The 22,580-nt window shown below is 42.5% G+C and overlaps 1 protein-coding gene across 5 annotated transcripts in view; it reads right to left on the bottom strand.

Annotated features, from left to right (window-relative positions):
* The window catches only part of fam184ab (family with sequence similarity 184 member Ab), a 206,014-nt gene that overhangs the window by 157,379 nt on the left and 26,055 nt on the right, over nucleotides 1-22,580 (bottom strand). Inside the window, exons 2-3 of one of the 5 annotated variants that reach the window (XM_087852126.1) lie at nucleotides 19,055-19,227; nucleotides 18,851-18,912 (exon numbers count right to left, since the gene is read on the bottom strand). The exons of 3 other annotated variants lie outside the window; for them this stretch is intronic. The gene's annotated coding sequence lies outside the window, so the exon portion shown is untranslated. Of the gene's footprint in view, nucleotides 1-18,850; nucleotides 18,999-19,054; nucleotides 19,228-22,580 lie in introns of those variants that run through there. One more of the 5 variants, XM_087852127.1, reaches the window with a different exon arrangement.

Here is a 22,580-nt window from a genome sequence, read left to right as displayed (position 1 = left end):
TCCGCGTTGTGGCCGACAGAGTAGCAAGGGGACGGTGCTCTGTTTCTCCATCTCTCCTGCATTTCATCTGCCTCACATGAGCCTACCCACACCCGCACACATGCACAGCCAGGCTGTAATCTCTTTGGTCTGCTCATTGGCCTTTTATGTTTTCCCCAGAGTCCTCCCAGCATGCTGCAGTTGGGCATGTGCTGCTTTACTGAACATTGGAAGAATCAGAAACAGTATCTTATCAATCTGTTCATTTTATTCCAGCTCGACGGCAGTTCATACATATAAATTGAACCTTATTTTATCTGTTTTTACCAACTTCACCTCTAAGTGTTGGGATAACAAACAGAAGGTTATGAGAGGGTTTTTTTTCTTTTAATGAAACAGCTGCTTACTACTGGAAACAGAGCTGAGTGGTCTCACAGCAGGTTCTAACCCCCACACAACCCTGAATGAATAAGCGATTACGAAAATGAATTGTTCCCTTTCAGTCAATTCACTCGGTACAACAGATAAGTATGGGATATCACGCACTCGCGTGTCCTGGCTGAAGAAACCTTTATTCACACCTTTAAGGCAGATGACGTGTGATGACACACGCACGGCCCCACCTGCACATATAGCCGCTGTCATCACAGTCATCCCTCAGTTCTTAAGCTCTTCACCTCGCTGAGAACACCTCTGCTGAGTTGGGCAAGCTAGCTGCTGCTAGTTAGCTCCGTTGTCTGCCGACTTGAACTTAGCTTAATCGTCCACGCTAGGAGAGCGTTGACGGAGCCCGAAGCCTGTGCGTTTTGCTGCCAGCTCCGGTGCTCGACCCTGGAAAGACGGGTGACGTTTGTGGAAAAAGTGCTGGGATGCTCAGCTGTCGCACGGCATGACCCTCTCCGAGTCTGGATCCCCGGCTTCGTCCGAGTCCGAAGACGAGGATTTTCCGGTCGATGTCCCCGCAATTAGCTGGGCTGACCACATGGAATATGTTGACGGGTTAGCCGATGATGAGCCGGAACCATGCAGGAGCGCTGACGAGCTTCAACCTGGGTTGAGAGCAGGAGAGCTCATTGTCGGCCCAATGTGTCGCCGCTTCTGCGCCGGTCGGCCACGATGACGCCTCTCTTTTCTCCCTGTTTTGCCGTGCGCCTGAGAAGCTGCAGGTGGACTGGCCCTCTCCTCCACCAGCTCAGAAGCCGGTGCGGTTCGCTGGTTTTTTCCTCTCACCGGAGCCCACAATGGCCAAAAACTGCCTTCCCATGTTCCCAGACTTTCTCTGCGAGCTAACAGCATCATGGGACAAACCTCTGTCTACCTGTCTGTCTAGTCACTGTGCCCGGCTATGGACAGTACATGGAATTGGACGGCGCCGAGGGGGCTGGTTTAGCTAACCCACCCCCTATGGAGCCGTCTCTGGCTGCTTATCTGGCCCCGTCCCAAAACCATGGTGTCGGCGGCCCCGCAACTCTACCGTTCAAGCACTGCAGATTCTCTGCTTCGCAGCTGGAGAAGATTTATCGGGCTCAGGCCGGCACTGCTCGCGCCATGATCTCCGTCATCATGCTCCAGGCGTACCAGGCAATGTGCCTGGCGGAGCTCGGATCCCTGGTTCCTGATGGCAGCCCGCTGGCACCTTTTCTTAATGAGGTCAGAGTCGCTACAGATTACATCCTCCGTGCGTCTCGCTGTTCAGCGCTCTCCCTGGGCAGAGGGATGGCTTCGACAATAATGGCGCAGAGGCAATTGTGGCTGACCCTCTCTGACGTCCCGGATAGGGACAGAGCTGTATATCTGGACGCACCAGTGTCTGCGGCTGGGTTATTTGCACATTCACTTGAAGCCATTCAGGCTAGATTCGATCTAAGGAAGAAGCAGACGTAACCTCTGCGCAACATCATCCCCAGACGTCAGCCCAAGCCCAAGCCCGCAGCTAGCTCTCACAGGCCCGCCACTCCTCTGCCGACTGGCAAGAGACCGGCGCCCACTGCTGAAGTGGGTGTGCCGCCAGCAAGAGCACATCCTCCGGCCCGAGCTCCACGCTAGTCAGCCTGGAGCAAAGGCCCACCCTCGGGCCCCCAGCGGGACCCGACGCCCAGGAGGAAGAAGCCTCAGCCCTCCTAGCTGTGGTTTCGAGTGGAGAAGGGGTCCAGCAGCAGGGAGACACTGCTTTTACCCCTCTGTTGCCGCCCAAGAGGTGCCGCTTAAGTTCTGTTCAGGTTGTCAGCCCCAGAAGGCGCTGCACTTTCCTAACATTGTCTCCCAAGCACAAAACCCCTGCACACAAAATGCCTCAGGTAACTCCCTGTTCAGGTGTGTTAAATGTTCAGGTGACCACATTGAGTGTTCCCGCTGTTTTTCATTGTTGTGCCCCAGAAAAGGTGCCTCCAACAAAATGTATGAATGTACATGTTTCCATGTTACAATCAATAAAGAGTGTTGTTTATTCACAAATGCTCAGCCTGCAGGCAGAATGAGCCAGGTCAGGCAGGTGATGCAGTCCCCTGCAGACACACTGGGGGCGACAACGCCCCGCCGACAGTGCTGCAGGTCAGCCGGGTGGCTGCTCACTTCCCTCACTGGTGCGCTTGCGCCCCCTCTCCGTGGGTGCTGCGAACCGTTGCCATGGATTACCGGTTGCAGTTCCGGGTCAAGCCGGATACTCAGAGATGAAATAAAGGCGCTATTGCAGAAAAGAGCAATACGAGTGGTCCCAGCTCCGGAGACAGACAAAGGTTGGTACAGCCGTTATTTTGTTGTTCCGAAAAAAGGGGGAGGGCTTCGTCCCATCCTCGACCTGCGAGTCTTGAACACGTATCTACAAACGTACAGGTTCAAGATGCTAACCCTCAGACAGCTCTTGAATGCAGTCAGCCCGGGAGATTGGTTTGCAACAATCGATCTAACACATGCTTATTTTCATGTGGCTATACACCCGAAACACGGGCAGTTTCTGAGGTTTGCATTCGAGGGCGTAGCCTACGAATACCTAGTGCTGCCATTCGGGCTGTCGCTCTCTCCTCGCACCTTTATGAAATGTGCCGAGGCAGCGCTAGCGCCCCTCAGAGAGAGAGGCATCCGCATCTTAGCCTATCTAGATGACTGGGCTCTCGTAGCTTGCTCCAGAGAGCAGGCGGAGACACAGCTGTCGCTGGTTCTGTCACACATCCTATGTTCTGTCTCCCCAGTTGCTTTTAAGTTTACATGTTTAGAGTTCAGTCAGTGTGTTTCCTGTTTTACTTTGAAGGTCCGTGTCTTATGTCAGCATTTCTAGTTTTGCTTCCCTTGTCTCGTCCAGCCTGAGTACTCCCAGCTGTGCTCTCCTTCTGTGTCTCATTCCCTCGTTATCCCTCAGTGTATTTAAGCCCTGTGTTTCTCTTTGTCAGTGTCGTAGTCTCCCTCATGACTGTGTTTTCCTGTGTGTTAGTTATCCATGTCCCAGTTTAGTTAAGTTTAGTTATATTTTTCGTGCCATTCTGCAATAAAGGAGCTTTTTGAGTTTAATTCCTGTGTGGTGAGTTTTGCGTTTGGGTCCTTCTCCTGCCTGCACACAGCCGAAACATGACAGCTTTCCAGCCGCGCACGTTTGTCGGAGCACAGAGTGGCCGCGTTTCATCGCTGCCTCGCTCAGTTTCAGCTGGGACGCAAACTGCGTTTCCAGACGATATTAAGCTTGTTGGGCATGATGGCATCTATGATCGCCGTAGTGCCACTTGGACTGTTAAAAATGAGAGTGTTTCAATGCTAGACTCTCTCACACCATTTGTGTGCATCGCATCACCTCCGGAGGAGGCTGCTGGTAACCGCAGCTTGCATGCTAGCTCTCAGTCCTTGGAGGGAGCCCAGGCTGCTGCATCAGGGCTCTCGGATTGGGAGGGTGTTGTTTCGCAAGATGGTGTCCACAGATGCTTCCCTAAGAGGGTGGGGAGCGCTGTGCGAGGGTGGATCAGTGGGAGGGATCTGGTCCGCAGCCCAGCGCCAGCTGCACATCAACCACTTAGAGCTGTTAGCAGTGTTCTTAGCTCTAAAGCATTTCCGTCCAGTCTTGGAGGGCCAGCATGTCTTAGTCAGGACAGACAATTCAACAGTGGTGTCTTACATAAACAGGCAGGGAGGAACACACTCTCTTCCCCTGTTGAAGCTGTCTCACTCTCTGCTGTTATGGTGCAGTGTTCATTTTCTGTTTCTAAGAGCCACCCATGTCCAGGGCCACCTGAACCTGGGGCCAGACCTTCTCTCCAGGGGGGGTCCTCTGGTGAGAGAATGGAGGTTACACCCTTTAATAGTGGCTCAGATTTGGGATCTATTTGGCAAGGCGCAAATAAATCTTTTTGCTTCCAAGGTAAATACTCACTGCCCCCTGTTCTTCTCCATAATCGACCACAATGCACCCTTGGGCTTGGACGCACTGGCGCACCAATGGCCAGTTCTCCTGTATGCATTTTCCCCAGTGGAAATGATATCTCCAGTTCTAGAGAGAGTGCATCGGCATTCCCTCTCTCTGATTCTAGTGGCCCCTTGGTGGCCCACAAGGTCGTGGTATGCAGAGATAATCAGCCTGCTAGCAGCGAGTCCTTGGCAGCTTCCTTTCCGCAGGGATCTCCTCTCTCAGGCGGGAGGAGAAGTGTTTCATCCGCGCCCAGATCTGTGGTGCCTTCATGCTTACCTACTGAGAGGTTAAGCTTGATTGCTAAGGGTTTGCCACCTAGTGTGATAGCAACAATTCAGAGCGCTAGGGCCTCATCTACTAGAGGCTTGTACGCTTACAAATGGCAAGCCTTCGAGCAATGGTGCCAGGACCGCCACACTCTCCCATTTCAGTGCTCTATTGTGGATGTTTTGACATTCTTGCTGGAGCTGCTGGATAAGGGCCTTTCATTTTCAACAATTAAGGTTTATTTAGCAGCTATATCTGCTTGTCATATTGGCTTTGACGGGGTGACACTAGGTGCACATTCCCTCGCCATACGTTTTCTGAAAGGAGTTCGCCGGCTGAGGCCCATGCTTAAGTCCAGTGTCCCTGCTTGGGACTTGTCTTTGGTGCTTCTCGCTTTGGCTTCGGCAAAGCGAGTGGGTGACCTTCATGCGCTGTCTGTGCATCCCTCCTGCACACAGTTCTCTCCTGATGGCCACAAGGTCGTATTGCGTCCAAATCTGTTCCCTGAAGGAGAGGAACGAGGTACAACACAAGGTGGCCCCACTGAGCAGTTTGGCTCGGTGAAGAGCGGCTATCGAACTGAGGGATGACTGTGATGACAGCAGCTATATGTGCAGGCGGGGCCGTGCGCGTGTCATCACACGTCATCTGCCTTAAAGGCGTGAATAAAGGTTTCTTCAGCCAGGACACGTGAGGGCGTGATATCCCATACTTATCTGTTGTACCTCATTCCTCTCCTTCAGGGAACAGAAGTTATAGACATAACTATTCGATTCATATTTTCAAGTATGTTATTGCAACTCTTTAAACATTAACCCTGGCTAGGGTTATGTAATAAACCAGAACGTCAATGATGTTAGCAGTTCATTCGGCTCACAATACATGAGATACAACAGAGTTTATTGCCCATGAAATGACAAATGTGAACTAGACCACAATTTGGGTAAGGACCCATTAGGTGATTAAATTAATTCAATTCTGACCAATACTGTAGAAATAAAGGTTCTTGAGGACTTCGAATGGATGGATGGATGGATGGATAGATGGACGAACGGGCAGATGGACGGATGGTGGTTTGGGTTAAAATATCACGACTGCTAATTCTTACAAAGCTCCACTTTATTGCTTGCAAGGCTAACACATTCTCTCTGAGGAGTCTGAACAGCTGCAGACACCAAACAGAGATAAACATGCGTTTCAAAATCACATTGTCACCCAAAAAAAATAATTTTTATAATAATTATTTTTTCAATAATTTGTCTCCATAAACAAAAAAACAATAAAAAGAGATTACTCGTCCTCATAGCGAAACTGTCATGTAAACCCAGAGTTGAGTGGAGCATGAGACTGACAATGTTTGCATGTTGCTGGTACAAAAAATGGAATATTTAGTAGACAAAGAAATATAATGAAGACTACATTGTTGGTGTGACAGAAGAGGATGCTGGGAATAGGGTGAGATGGAGGAAGAAGGTCTACTGTGGCAACTCTTAAAGGGAGCAGCCCAAAGAAGAAGAGGAAGAAGAAGTCCACACCCTAGCTATACCAGGTTTTCCTTTCCAGCTTGTTTTGGACTGCTTTTGCCCTCCAGCGCACATGAAAATCAGTTATTGTAAAATAAAAAATTAAAAAAAGCCAAACTGCTGTCAGCTCCACAGTTCCACACATCTTTCTGACCCTGGTTTACACCAGGAGTCTCTGGTATAATTAGCCTCCTTAAAAACAAAAAAACACAACTTCTCTTGCTTCTCTTTTCACTAATTCTCTGAGAGATTACTCTGACCACACAGTTCCCGGCAGTGCATAAAATTCCAGTTAAATAAGCTGCGCAGAACAACACTGATCACTGATGCAGCCGTCATTTGTTTATCTGCTCAGAGAGACAGAGATATGTCTGCGTGCTCCGCCAGGCTGATTTTCTCAGCTAATTGCAGCACGGTGGCCTCGTGCGTTCAATTCAGAGGCAGAACAAACTCTCTGACTCTGATAAGCTGGGACTGAGGATAGCACAGCGCGCACACAAACCCGCTCTGTGTGTGCATGTTTGCACGCAGCGGTTACAAGTAATGATATTTCTTTGGTGTCTGCCTTTGAGTCAAATGGACAGAGTCGGGTGATGAAATAGAAAGCTGAGTGTCCTGATTTACATGTTCTATATCTCCTACTTAGGTTGCTGAGGCTGTAAATAACGTTTATTTCCATAATGATATCTGGATGGATTTTTAAAATTAATTGTCTGTCTTACATATTAGTTGGTTCAATGGCTAATAAACAAAAGAGATTAAATTTTTAATCAGGAACTAAACATACTGGGTGCTTTCTGCTTATTAAATGACTTCAAGGATTATATAATACTTAAAAGATCAGACAGGTTATATTTTTTATTGTCAGTAAAATACTTTCTGACTCCTCTGCCCCGTCTGTGGCACGCTGCCCTTAATCCGCGTATTAATACTGAAGACGAAAGTCTTAAAAAGCGGATCACAAATATTACTTTTTATTGTTTTTAAAAGAGGATCTGTAATAAACCGGGCACACTAGTTTTTCGAAAACATTAGCAGAGCAAGAGTGCATTCTTATAAGGATTATTTAGCTGTATGTGAATCATCTTTGCTGAGTTTTTTTTAGCGTTCTCTGTCAACTGCTACTTGAGCACACTGCTCATGTTTATTGAATTGACTGTGAAGTAGAAGGGTGTGGCTTATTGTTGATTTTTTTTTTTTTTGTAATCTTCGGTAGGTCTTTTGCAACACTGAAAGCACTTGGAAGATTTTGTTCTAGTGGAAATCGAACATAGAAAGTTGCCATCCTTCACAAATGTGCGAGTCTGCTTTGGTGGTTGAGTCAGCTGCAGACTACAGTGGCCAACAGAGGCGACGCAAAATACTACAAAATGTTCTTTTAAACCACACTGCACACACAGATGATCCATAATATAGGCAGCAGAATGACATATCGCTTACTGAGTCCTTGTTGTAAAAAAAAAGCTGTATTTTGAATTTAAGCAGGAGAAGAAAAAAAGACAAATGGCATTCTTAAGGACATAATCAGTAAAATACTGTCTGTGCAGAGAACAGAAGCTACTACTACAACTGGGACTAAGAATTCAGCTTGCACGTAATCTCACATTTTGTTCCACCTCCACTAAAAGCCAGCAGATAAAAATGCCACAGTCGAGCTCAGATAAAACTGATGAGGAGGCATTATCTTCTTCTACGAAGCAGAGCTTTGTAAAGCACACGACTGGTTGGACAGGAAGGATTGCAGCATCAGGGGAACAATAGTTAGACTAAGAGTGAAATTAGCTGTGAAAGTGAGGTCTGATATGAGAACGGTGACAAAACATATACAGTAACCTTGACTCTTTCTTATAACATTACCTTAGTGTAAAGTAGCCCATTGCCCTCGTAGACTGACTTATTGAATGACGCCGCAATAAGGAGCCCCGTTGCTATGGTCACACCATTAAGCTACAGCCTCAGAGATTTTTTTATGTCCTCGGAAGGAAAAATTAAACAATCGCATGCTGACTTATTTAAGCGTTACAACGAGATGCCATCTTTTATCCTGCATGCCCGCAACAGTACCACAACCGACGAAAGCATTTTTAATCCGAGTGGGACCAACATAGTTAATTAACAATTAATTAAGCAAAAGAGACAAGCACAATAAAGAGGTACAATTATGTTAATCGCAAGTGTCGGGGAAAAGAAACGAGTTACTGGGATCATGAACCCAAAAATCTCTGCAAATTAGTGCAGGGTGGGTGGCGTCACAAAATCATTATCATGCCAGGCCCAGAATGCAGAGATACTAATAACAGGAGCCTTTAATTTTGAGCAATAACGATAAATTATGAAGGGAACAAAAGACTTATGAACAGATTGAAAAGATTTTCAGTACAATATAAGTACTTGATTTTGCATCGCAAATATATAAAACATGAGGCATTTCTTTGAGTTATATACTTGATAACATGTATGTGAAACACAGCATAGTATTTATTATATGAAATATCTGAATGAATTCTCCATATTGTAGAGAATAAGCAGTGCTCCATTGAGCGAAAAGGGGTGAAAAAATGTAGCCACTGGTGAAGGGCCAAACACTGCAGTTTCTCTAATGGCCACTTGAAACTGGTTCCAAAAACGAATTAATCCTCCACCTGTAAAACCCAAAGCTTATTGGCTAACAGCTTCTCAATCAAAATGAAATTTAAGTTTATTTAATTTTCCTTGAAAACAGTGACTGAGCTTATTAACATAAGGAAAATGCAAGCCAAGCTAATGTCCAAGGGTAATTTTCCTATAGACCAGAACTCAATAGGAGCGGAAGTCTAGCAGTCACTTCCAGTTTCCAGGCACTTCTCACAGCCTGAATCCATGTCCATCTTTTATAAAGTTATATCATAATGTCTGTGATACAATAGGGATCTACTGCTTCATCATAAAATTTTACTGTGAACTTTAATCTGCTCTCCGTAATTATAATATAACTATAAAATCAAAATGGATTTAGTTGCAGGACAACATTCAGGTATTTTGGGCATACTTTATGTTTATTGGAACACACTGAATCTTTTCCAGTACACTGCTTGACACATTTATTAGACCACCATCCAGTGTAATGTTTATGCAGCAGCTGCTCTAAATTAACAGTACCGGTAATTACCAAAATCATTTGTTATCTTTCTGTAATGGTAAATCCACATCTTAACACTATCTATGAATTTAGAAAAGTTTATTATTTTACAGAAAAAAGTAATGTTTGCGCTTATGTTTGAAGTCCAGTGTACCTGCTTAAATTTGAGAATAAAAATGTGAATTCAGCATAAAATAGTTAAATAGTTTTTGAACATTTTCTAAAATATTCGTATTTTCTTGTTTTTATGTCAGGTGGTCAAATAAATGTGTTCGGCACTGTATATTGAATAGTAAGTTGTATTGGTGGGATTTGGCCTTATGGCCTTATGAAAGGAAAATAACGAGGACTGACATAAAAATATTATTAGCCACAAGCTGAGTTTAATTTCCAAAAAAAACCTTTATGATTATTGGAACTGACTCCTAGTATAACTAATATCAAAACTACAACTCTTCTGTGAATTCTACTGTCTTAATAAAGAAAGGTAAATGCACACTGACTGGTGATTCACTTTATATTTATTTTGTGTTTTATTACTCTTTTCTAAATCTATTATCTGTAGAATGCAAGTTTGTGCTTTAATAACTTTGAACCAAGTTTCTTTATGTACTTTTATATTACTTAGAATTCAAAAGCAAAAGGAAGCCAGTTGAAATAGAGGGCATGGTGGTTTCGAATGTACAATCCTTCACCTGTCACCGCGAGGGCAAGAAAAGTAGGAGAGTGTATGTGTGCTTGTGAGTTTGGATGTGAGCAGATAGAGCGAGCTGACCAATTGCCCCAGAGAGCAGAGTCTTCAACAAATCTCTGTGTGTGTATGTGTGTGTGCGCAGATACAGATCATCTTCTTGCAGGTTCTCTCTGAATTCGTTTTCATGTGGGACCTGAGCCACTGCAACACAGGAAAATCTGTGTGTGGGCGCATTTTTTTATTCACCAGGGCACAGTGCAATATTTGCAAAACTTTGATTATAAGCAACAGTGGCAGAACCACAAATATGCTCATACATTTGTTGGCAACACATGCCATTAAAATGCACGACTGCTGTGTTTTTTGGTGCCTTGCAGGCAATAGATGAATCCCCTCCGGCTAGTACAACTGCATATGTAATGTAGTGTTAGGAGCTGCACAGGAAATGTGGGCCTAAGATTTTGTGTTTATTTAACAACGTAAGCTTGAATTTAAAAAAAAAAAGGTATGGACACTTTGCAATATAGACAAAATAAATCTTTCACAATATAAATGTTGCACTTTACCAGACAGCTGCACACGTTGAGTGAAAAGCAGCATAGATGTGTTATTGTTTTACAGAAAGTTAATACAGTGGACCAAGTTACTTAACATTTGTGTGGTTAATAGAAGTTATATAGAATTAAGCTTTATGTGTGTTAACCTACGTAGCACTTCAGCAAACAGAAAACTTTAAAAGTATATAGATCCCGGGTTCAAATCTGCCACTAAAGCCAGTTACTGCATCTGTTTTTCCTGGTCTTTCTCCCAGATCTCCAGGTCTTATTAAAAATAATGGCTAAAAAGCCCCAAAATATGTATACTACTAAACGTTGTTAACGAGGGAAATCTATTTAACAGTGAGAGGATAAAAAAATAAAATCGGGAAGCACTGTATGTTTTATTTCAGCCAGATACCGTTTGAGTATTATCTGACAGCTACAGGAAAGTGTAGAGTAAACAGCAGGGACTGGGTTTACATTTATCATTGTTAGGTTTTAAAGAAGTTCTTATTTGGCTCTCTGTGCATTCACTGTGTGGACCAGTGTACCTCTTAAAGCGCTATATCATTAGTTCTAAATAACAGAATGATGAGTTATTACTTCAGGTTAAATTATTAAGCAAGAGATGAAGTAATAAATGACAGCTTTCCTGCCACGAAATGTAGTTCAAATACAACACAAATGATTAAAGCAAAGTTTACTCTGTAATTTGAAATCAAGATTATATTTTCTTTACTGGAAATGTTTAGTAGTTCCAAATATAACTTTTCGGTCTCTTTAATGACTAAAAATTGCCATCAGTGTCAGCCCTGAACAAGCTATATCAGTTGATCCCAGTAAGCAACGGTTAGAATCTCTTGAAAACAAGATCTCAATCTTAATGAGACCCAATAAGTGGTTGCGGGAGAGAGGCTTAGTTTAAGTATCTCAGGATCTTATTCATAATTGACAGGAAGCTGGAGTGCGATGTGAGTAATGTCACGGTTGTGTAGACTGTCATTATGAAGAGACAGCTGAGCTAGAAGCTGAAACTTCCTACTTATCAGTCCATCTACCTTCCAGCTCTCACCTAAGGTCACGAAATTTGGGTGATGAAGGAAAGAATAAGATTGCGAATAAAAGCAGCTAAAATGAGTTTCCTCCATGGGGTGTCTAGAGCTCTTACAGATAGGGTGAGGAGGTCACTCTATCTGTAAGAGTCCCAGCTTCATCGTATCAAAAGGAGTTAGTTGAGTTGGATTGGGCATCTGATCAGGATGTCTCCTGGGCGCCTCCCTTTGGAGGTTTTCTGGGGATACATCTAAATGGGAGTTTACAGGTATATACAAAAAACCTGCTGCCTGCTGCAGAAGTTCCATATGTCATCTGGCCTGGAAACCCCTTGGGATTCACCTGGAGAAACTGCAAAGTGTTTGTGGTTACCCTGCTGTCAACTTTAGATAAGCAGAAAAGATGATGGATGGATGGATGGATGGATGGATGGATGGACCCTATAGTTTGTGAACTATATAACTTTTCATTCAAAATTTTAGGAAACTTTGACTTTTACCAAAGATTTGTTGTGACATCCATTCTCAATCAGAGTACACATGGTTGCAGGACAGCTAATAGGACACGAGCAGCAGAAAGGACAGGAAGAAAAAGTAGAGCAGCAGCCTGTTCCAGCTCCATGTCAGCTCTCGCTGTGCGTTGTGGCAGCTGGAGGGTTGTTGCGGTTGTTTTTCTTGGCATTAGAAGTCAGGTAGTGTCTGTTCCCTCAAGCAACTAGTCATGAAGTGCGGGAAAAGTTTGAACGGTCTCAGCAGTAGGTGCAGGAAAGTGAAGTCTGCAACATTTAACTTTGTCCTCAAACTGATGGAGCTAAAAGTTTCCACAGGTGTCTGCTGAGGTTTGGGATATTTTTAGAAGCGAGTGGGTAGACTGTAATTACACACTGCACAGACAGGTGAGGAGAGAGGGTGGGGTGGGGGGGTTAAGAACACACACGAAAAAACCCCTCTCTTTTACACACAAACTTACGCACATACACACGTCTGATTGGCAAGGCTTATCGGATGGGTTTCCATGGTAACTAGACACAGCTGCTTCTATTAAAAGGGAGGAGGTTGAAAAAGGTGAAGAGGGAGAAAGAGAAGTAGGGAAGTAAGGGGAGCACAAATGAAAGAATAACAGAAAGGGGGGAAAAAGCCAGCAATAGAAAAATGGCTGAACATATTTCTAATTCAAACCCTGTAATTTACACTCAGCTGGTGACGCACATACTAAAAGCAGTGATTGAGTTAAAGGAAGAGAGGCGGGCAGGTTGGCAGTCAGGTGCTATCTAACCAGCTAAGGGAACATAACACACTGTAGACAGATGATGAATGAGCTGCTGGGAGTGATTATGACCAATCAAGGCTCCCACTGATTAAAAATAACTGTGCTGCAAACTTCTGTGTGCCTTGGCTGTGAGATAAAACTAATCAACATGATCATAAATACGTTGAATAATCTTTAAAACACCACTGACATAAAGAGCATTGACAATTTGCTTGCTAGTTATACAGAACTGTGCAAAAGTCTCAATCTCATTTCTTCATATTTTGCTACCAAGAAGCCAGACTAGTGAAAATAATAGAGCAATAGTTCTTCAGACTTCCTGGTCGCCAAAGCCTTCACTTGGACAATAGCTGCTTTTTTACTCATCGTCAGTCCAGTCAGTCCTATATATTTAAGGTTCTGGACACTGACCGACCAAGCATTATAAAAGTCACTTAACTCGAGGGGTGAACCAGTGTTGTTTTGTATTAGCCAGAAAACTTGGCATATCTCAGCATGGTACGCAGTCTATCCTGAAAAAAAAACTGGAAAAAAAATGGACAAGTGGAAGACAAAAGAGGTGGCAGGCCTAAAGAAAAAACAAAACAAACACCTTTTACAGCAGGTGAACACCATCTGGAAGTAATTTACATCTCATCAGAAACAGTGCCATATGCCTGTCAAGAAGCCATTGTCATGGAAAGGAAACAGGGAGAAAAGGCTGAGGCATGTCAAATTACACAAGAACTGGGCTCAAAATTGGTGGCAACAGGTCTTATGAAGGGATGAAACCAAATCTGAAATTCAAATCGTTGTCAATATGTACAGAGAAGGTCAGGAGAGACGTGCAACAGATATTTTCATGTGATCACTCAACCTTGATGGAGATATCCATATTATGTCAAATTCAGTGTGCAAAATAACAAGAATGTGATGATAAAGTGAAAACTGTGGCCATGATGGAAATGACCATCCAAAACCTGCATCAAATTTCTCCAAAAACCTGAAAAGGTAACACTGTAACTTAAAGAAAGTAGTAAAAAACGCAAACAATGATGCCAAACACCTAAAAGCAAAACTTTCAGGTAGCTAAAACAGAAATGAACAGACTTCTATGTGAAACATACCATTGTACACAATTCAGTTTTATTTACATATCCCCAATTCACAGAAACAAGGTACTTAAATGATCAGCTGATCCCCTAATATTGTCTTAGAAATATGAATACCTCATATCTTGTTAGGGACTGGTGCTGAGTATGTGGACTTATGTCAGGCTTAACTTTATACTGTAAACTTGCAGTTATGTGGCAATGCATTTCAATCTTGTGATTTAAAACAAATATAATGTACAAGTAAGGGCTAATACAGTGCTTTGTTGGACCCCAAAACTGCTATTTACTCAAATTCAGTGTAAGATAAGGAGCATATGGAGAGTTTACAGCCCGCCCACGCTGTGAAACATTAATGGACAGGGACACATCAACAGAGCCCTGATTACCAACATTCAGCTAAAGCAGCTTTGCGCTTTTATATACTGCAATTTTCCATAATAGGCATAAAAGCCTACAGAGTGCAATGAGTCATGAGTAGGTTGGGATTAGCACTGGGCCTCAGCTGAGGAACATAAAGTCAAAACCTCATGTATGATTCTGGAACCAGTACTAATAAATAACAGACAAGAAGGAAATAATAGCCAAGGTGAGATCAAGTCACAGGTTTTCCATGCCTTTCTGCTAAATAACTGACATACTATCTTTCAAACATGAGCCACTTCAGGGATGTGTTTAAGCTTTTTAGAAAGACACACAAAAGAAACCCCTAATGCAGGTGCTGGTTGGAAAAGAAAATGCTTGTGAAAGCAGCTAGCAAGACTTTGATCTGTCTCTTTGTACTCATTTCATCATTTTCTACAATAATAGTGGTTTACATATCACTTCAAGCTATAGTGGGTAAAATGAGAAACGTGACAGTCTTTTTCCTGCACTATTTCTTTGTTCTAAGCTCCTCAATCCATTGATATATCTTGAGGCTGTTTTGTGAGTAGCTGCCTGAGTCTCACCAAGGTGCCATTTGGCAGCTGTGCCTTTGTGCAAGAGCCCTGGTAATATTGGACTGAGACACAACGGTTCAGTTTTACAAGGGGTTTAAGCCACACATATAGCAGACAAGACACTGTGATTCACATCCAAATTGGACCTTTGCATTTCAATTTTTTTTTTTAACTTGATGATTTGTTTCATTTGACCTACTTTTTACTGGTTAGATTTAGGCACTAAGTGCTCCTCGGTAAGGTTTGGACACTAAAAGCTATTTGGTTAGGTTGAGTCATTAAAAACCATTTGGTGAGGTGTATGGACTAAAAACTTACTTGTATGGTAACCAAGAAGTTAAGTGCAGCCTTGTGAATAACTGAGGCACATCAGCCGATTTGATAAAACTGCATTGCTTGACACCCAGGGAACGAGAATGGACTGGGTTTATATGTGATCAAAATAAATCAGTGCTGACTCACGGCTTCATACGCCATTCAAAAAACATTCTCACGTGAAAGTCTACTGCTTAACTCACAGCAGACTCTTTCTTAGTCTTCATGAAGCAGTTTTTGTCCTTCATACAGCTCTACTGATCTGGTCTGTATCTGTGATCAATTGTAGTGTCCTTTCACAGAGCCAAGAGGAGGTGCAGGACTCCTTTCCCCCCATTAAAGTTCTTAAATGGGTTTAGTGAGAGAAAATGTCCAGTTTCAGCACAGTTTTAGTTCATACATCTCGCCACGTCAAACAAATAATCAGTGCTAAATTTAGCACCATCATGCTACCCAAAGCAGAGCTCTGCATTTAATTTTAATCACTGTTAATGATACAGCACATATGTGAAAACAGAGCACCCCACATATGGTGACAGGTGAGTGATCGATGTGTGTTTCATTGACTTTTTCTGCCTCTGCTGTTGCTGCTGCTGCTGTTGAGAATCAGGTCAGATGAGTCACCAGCAGCACAGGCCCAAAGCTACAATCTCGCTCTCTAATCCACTCTCAGCCTGATGTGATAATGTGATCCCATTCAGTCTGCTCTTCTGTTGACTGCTAATGTCTCACAGTTTGTGCGCTTCTTTACTGCATGGTCATTTGTTTGAGTTAGAGTTTGACAGGTGCACGTGTTTGAAGAATGCCACTGTAAAAGTAAAACTACTGTTGAGTTTGAGCTTTTAAGCCTATGAGGCAGGGAAACAGTCTGGTTGGTTTAGTATAAACATAGTTGTTTTTCTTAGTCTTTTCTGACAGTTGTTAAGCTGGACGGCATTTTTTCCTGTGGGAAAACATCCTAGTATTGAACTGCTGTTTGGACTAATGTGAAACAGGGTGAAAGTTCAGTGGAGTGGAGATGGATTGGCAGAAATTAATCTGCAACTCTCAGAGTCTTAAATAATCTCTAACCCTTAACAAATAAATCGAAAATGCACCCGAAAGTGCACAATAACACTGAGGTTATGGTGATAAAGTGCTTGCTGTAAATTGGATAACTGAATCATAAAAAAAAAATGCAATCTAAATATTATGGGGCATTTAAAGTATGTCTATTTATTTTAATAACACAAGTGAGTATGTTGATGATATATGTAGACAGATCATCCCTAGTGCCAATGTTTTTTTTAAAAAACAGTAATAAGCTAATGGAATCAAGAAAATAATCAACAATTGTTTACTTATTTATAATTATTGTTGTCATTTCCGAGCAAAAATGCCAAATACTTGTGAGGTCAGACCACAAAAATGCTCTTGCCAAGCAGTATCAAGATTTTTAAATCAGAATCTAATTTCCTGAAATACAAAATCATTTTATTCTTCAATAAACAACCAGAAATAACACAAAAATGTATAAATGAGTGTTAAATAAGGTAACATTAACTCACTGTCTTGGCTATACGCAAATTAATTGTGCTTATATGTGTTGTCACCATACCAAAGATTTATTTTAAACCAGGTAAAAACCTTAAGGTGTGCTGTTTTTGAGCCACAAAATAATATGAAAAAAACATTGTTGAAATTGGTGAATTTTGGAGTTCAAATAAAATGAACCATATACAGGTGCAGGGAACTTTTAACAGGTATTCTTTACCATTTTCACACATTTTACTGAGGAAAAGGTTCAAAGTCAGGGACAGGTTGGTCTGTAGAAAGATCAATATTAACTCCGGCCTTGTGAAGGAATCTAAACTTTGGTCTTCCGTGTGAAGTTAGACGGTTGACCAGCTAATGAACAAACACACACATCATCCAGATATAAAGAGATCGCTGGTCAAACGGTGCCTTTCTAACTGCAGATTCATTGACATGTCAGGCTCTCGCTGTCAGACAGAACCAACCCTCAAGTAGGTCAAATCAGGATGATGAAAACTGCAGCAAAGTCATTACTATCTTCAATTTTTCAACATATACTTCAATTCCTGGTGAAGTACAGATAACATTACTTGACTGGAGTGAAAATATGTTGGCAGTTAGAAATATTTCTAACTGAAACATGAGTCAAATACTATTTTTTTTAGCTCCCCCCACAGTGCTACCAGTTCTTTCTTCGCCACAGAATTTCATTGACATTTCCTAGTCTCTGGTCATCGTATCGCTGCTTATCTCTTCCTGTGGGGTTTTACTTTCCACCTCGCTACATAAATGACACACTACTTCCTGCACTTGCTTTGTATAACTTATGAATTGTGTGTTTAATACAATGCCAATGACAGTGCCTCCACCCACAGTATTTCTATGCAACGATCTGATCTCATTCTAAGCTGGATCATCACACTCCTCTGCAGTTCACCTCCTACCATATAACATTTAAATTGTAGATGAATAATAGCACTGTCTTCAGTTTGCAAAACACACAGTGACATTCTCCGTTAATAGCTTCCTGTTTTTCCATCTTTCTTTTTTTCGACATGTCCTCGTTGTGTTTCCAGGTGGTGGCCGGCTTGTCCAGCCGACCGTCTCTCTCCAGCTGTCTCCCTTTCTGCGTGGGCTAACTCTGACTGACACTGACCCTGCCCACAGGCTAAAAACAACACAGCAGTTTCAAATGCATTCATTTCTGCACACGCACACACTTGCAACACACACCCACACAATGAGAGACACACAGTGGTTGGTTTGTGGCAACGACAGCTTGATCTAATCTGACCTCAGACTCTGTTGTCTGGTTTTAGGTCTTTGTGTGTGTGTGGATATGTGCTCACAGCTGTTGAATGATGAGGCACACTCCATCACCTGCGTCCCAGTCATCCTCCTGTGAAATAGCGGATGGCTGTCGCCCTAAGAGATACGCACAGTGGCACACACTGATGTCTGGATTGTGCTTCTCGCTCATGCCTCAGTATATCTTATCTGTATCCTGTCTTAATCTTTCTCTATGTGTCCCTAATGTCTTCCTCCTGTCTTAAAAGTTGTCGGTGTCTGCATGCTGTGCTGCCTCACCAGAATGACTATTCCATCCAAACTACCAGCTACCATAGAAAGTATAAAGTATAAAAGACCAGAGTAGTCAACACACAGTCACACACTATTTAGTGAAGTCGTGTTATGAAGCCTTGAGATCAGTGTTTTCACCATTGAAACAGGATGTGACAGGCAAGGGAAAAACCACATGCAATGCATGTTTATTGTTGAAAGACTTTTGATTCATCAGTCCATTAGAATATTTTAGATAATCCTCCTTTCTGAATCCAATATTTACCACATTTTACAATATTAATGACATTTTTATTTAATATGACCTCAAACTAGTGATTTAACCCAAAAAGTCATTAGGAAAGTTTTAGAGCTGAGGGTCATCCCACATAGCAGACAGGTTTAGGGATGGGTATTGATAAGATTTTCACGATTTCGATCCAATTTTGATTCTGTTTAATGATTTGATTCTTTATCGATTCTCTTATCGATTCTTTTTAAAAAAGGAGAACACTAAGGTCGATTAGCTTAGAACGTTGTTTTATATCTTCTCTTTGAATAAGATAGACATTTACGAGTAACATGGCCTTACAAACCCAACAGTGAGATCTTAAGAGATCCACAGCCTACGGCTCTTCAATGGGGTGTCACAGGGTCCCTGGGAAAAAAAATAGTACATGTAAAATAATAAAATAAATATTCTTCTGTAGCAATAACAAAGTATAACATAAATTATTCAGTAGCAATTACACAAGAATATCCAGTAATGTCCCTGCCTACAATTAAACTCATTCACTTACCGAAAATCGGGGGCATCTGCTGTGGCAAATGGGTGCAAGCCTTTTACCACAAACTTAGTCACTGCTCGGTGACATTCGTCTATCCTGGCCTGAAAGGAGACGCTACCGGTAGACTGCAGCGAGAACTGCCAGCATCTGAGCCAGACTCTGTCTGTCTCTCTCGTCATGGTCACCTAAATAAATGCACAGTAATGGCAGGTTTTGTAATAAGGCAGATCGCGCTAACATAATATGCACTGTTAGTTGATTATTTACCTGCCGCATTAACGGGAGAGGACGTGCAAACATTACCACTGCTGCTGGCTTGAGATTCACGATTCCGGAGCGGAATTAAAAACACGACATTCATTTAAGGTTATCGCATGTTTTGTGAGCAAATGCTTTTGCATATTTGTAGTGTTTTCTCCCTTAAATGAAATATCTACTTTTCAAGTATTGCAAGTTGCCCTGTTGTCATCCGTTCGAGCGTTTGAGCCGCTTAGGCGCCGTATTTCCTGACAGGTAAATGACGCTCCGCAACGTGGTGACGTCATTCGGGGCGACTGGAATCGATAAGGGAATCGTTTGCAAAAATGGCAAACAATTCCAAGGAATTAAAACAGTGGGAACCGGTTCTCAACAAGAACCGGTTTTCGATACCCATCCCTAGACAGGTTTGGCCCAGATCTGGTGTCAAGCCGACACTGCTGGCTGACTTCTGGCACGGTAAGTGGTATGTCATCCAGATATGGGCCAGGTCTGGTATAGATGGCACTGTTTATGTGATGGCATGCCATATCTGGCTCGTTTATGGTTTGGTTTATGTGTCCCAGGCTCATAAAAAATAACAGGTCTTCCCCAAATGCGGCATCAAGCTGGCACTTCTGACTGACTGGTGTCATGGCAGAGTGTATGTCAACCAGATGTGGGCCAGGTCTGGTAATTATGGCACTATTTATGTTCTATTTTCCTATTATAGTACTGCAACAAGACCCAAATGCCTTGTATACTGCTATGGTAGCCAAAGTTTCAAATCCAGGTTTGACAGGTTTGTGAGTGTACACTTTATGCAAAACCTAGTGAGGGGGTTACTTATGTTTCCCACCGGGCGGCTGTAGCTCAGTAGGTAGAGCAGGTCACCTACTGATCAGCAGGTTAGTGGTTCGATCCATGGCTCCTCTAGGCTGTGTGGCCAGCAGTGTGTTTGCAACTGGTCTTGTGCTGGCCCATATGTGGGCCACCTCTAGCAAACCAAATCTGAACCACCAAAGGGCCGTCATTCTTTGCAGTGTGCGGGCCAGATCTGGGCCATACCAATTTTGCTATGTGGGATATTGTCACAGACTCCAATACGTTAGGAGGTTAAAAAGAATGCAGATCTAAGGAACTTAGATCTATGGCAGGTATGTGGGGCATATGAGTATGAAAGCCCAATACTAACCTTTTTCTACAAGTCAGATCTGAAAAATCATATTCATACTACCAATCAGTTAGTTAGTTAAACAAAATAACTCATCACAGATTCACAGAATCTCTGTATAGGCTTTTCTATTCCTATGCTATCGTACGTTTCCCATGGCAGTCTTGAAAATAAAAGTGTAAGACAAGCCCTGAATACTTGGAAAGTGCAATTCTGTCTGCCATGGAAACCGGTAAAAAAGAATAAATAGCTGCATTTTGACAGTCTCATTACATAAGCAAAATCATGCACAGGTTAAACCCTGTTTTGAATACAAATTGGGGCTCTGTGGATCCTTTACAGGATTTCAATAAAAACCCTCTACATACAATTTAAAGCTAAAAGTTAAACTTTGGAAAAAGAAAAGAACAATATCTACAGTTTTAATAAGACCACAAGTGCTGGGAATGTTGGCTTTAAGGTAAAAACTGTCTATATCATGTTATAAGGATATTTTTCATAACGCTATGGGGATTCTATTTTGGGTAAATGTGTGTTTTACAACAACAGAAAGAATCTCTATGTTTTATTCCTCATCATCCATCCACCACACTGTATTTCAGTTTAATTTATTTAAAAAACACTAAAAAACAATCACCACATCATTGGGTCTACTTACGCATTCAGGCTTATTTTTCTCTGCGTCACAGTTTGCTTTCGGTCTAAGAAAATCTCTCCTGTTCTTTAGATTCATACTCATTCTCAAGCACAGCATCGACCACCCTCGCCTCATCAGCTGCACCAGCGCTCCACGCCTGCCACTTCGCTCTGCACTCCGTCTCTCATTCATCATCTAAGCCCCGCTTCTACCTTCAGCCCTCACCACCTGCTGAGTTGGCTACAGTCAACTTCAATCCCTTGCCTTCATCATTGCTGCACTTCTCTATGATCTTTAGGATCCTGAGTCTGAAATCTTCACTGGCCATAATGCATTGTTCAAAGCAACAAATAAAGACTCTCTTAATCCTACCAGAAGAATCTTCCTACATCTTAATTAAATATGCTAGGTAAGATAATCTAGAGCAGTGTTAAACCAGTCCACCACAGAGTCCAATTTGACCCAATGCATGGCTTTAAAAAAGGCATAAAATGCAGTGCTTTTCCTGTTGTAGTGATGCGATGCCAGCATTACTGCAGAGAAGTGAAAATGTATGGAAACCAAATGTAAACTAAATGTATGTTTAGATATAAACATCATGTTTAATTCATAAAGACATAAAATATTTTGCTGCTTGCTTACAAAAATTGAACATGTGAAGGTTGTGGCTATGAATCTGTAAATATAACAACATCACACTTACTAAGGGGTTGCTTGGTGCCTTACCCAGGACCAATTTGTTTTACTATACCTTACCAGGGGGCACGTTTCCCCTAACAACAGAGCTCCTGGGATCACTTGGGTAGGCAGATACCGCCACCAGATTAAGGTGGACATTCAAAAATGCACAAATTAGCTTCCTCTAAGGTGTGTCTGAGCTCAGTCTTAAGAGATAACATTTTGGAGTGGTCCAGGCTTCTTACTGTAATGTCTTCTGCATGCCTTGTAGTTGAACTGGTTCAAGGATGTCCTTGGTTTGCCTGAGGATCAGACCTGAGGACAAACCAAGGACATGATGGAGAGATGGCTCTGCAGGCTTTACCCCTGGAAGAGCTTGTATAGATCACTGGGCCTTGGCATCAATCCCGTAACAGGGATGGATGGAGAAATTTAGAGGAATACTGTTTTCATATAGATTAGTTTACAATAGATTAAGTTTGTCTCTCCTAGTATGTGATACTATTCGGGAATTTGAAGTAATGGTGCAAATTATCATTGCATGAATATAACATAATGCATAATAAACTCTTTCTCATTACTGCAGAGGACAAAAAAACAACATAAAGGTTAAAACCATGAACTCCCTGCTATTAAGATGAAGCAAAAGCCAGAATTAATCGGCTCACCAGGTCATCTCACCCATACTGTTTTGCCTGATTTAGGGCCCTCTGCTTCTCCTTTGCCAGCACCAGGTCAACCACTGGTGCATGAAAACCATTTACAGTGTGATCACTTTCTGTTGAGTCACGCTGTAGATCACAACTGCACAG

This window comes from Neolamprologus brichardi, chromosome 15, assembly GCF_056152115.1.
Source record: "Neolamprologus brichardi isolate AB-2024 chromosome 15, ASM5615211v1, whole genome shotgun sequence".
In the NCBI taxonomy this organism is placed as follows: Eukaryota; Metazoa; Chordata; class Actinopteri; order Cichliformes; family Cichlidae; genus Neolamprologus; species Neolamprologus brichardi.
The sequence above is the reverse complement of the archived record's forward strand: the minus strand, read 5'-3'. Positions and strand labels throughout refer to the sequence as shown.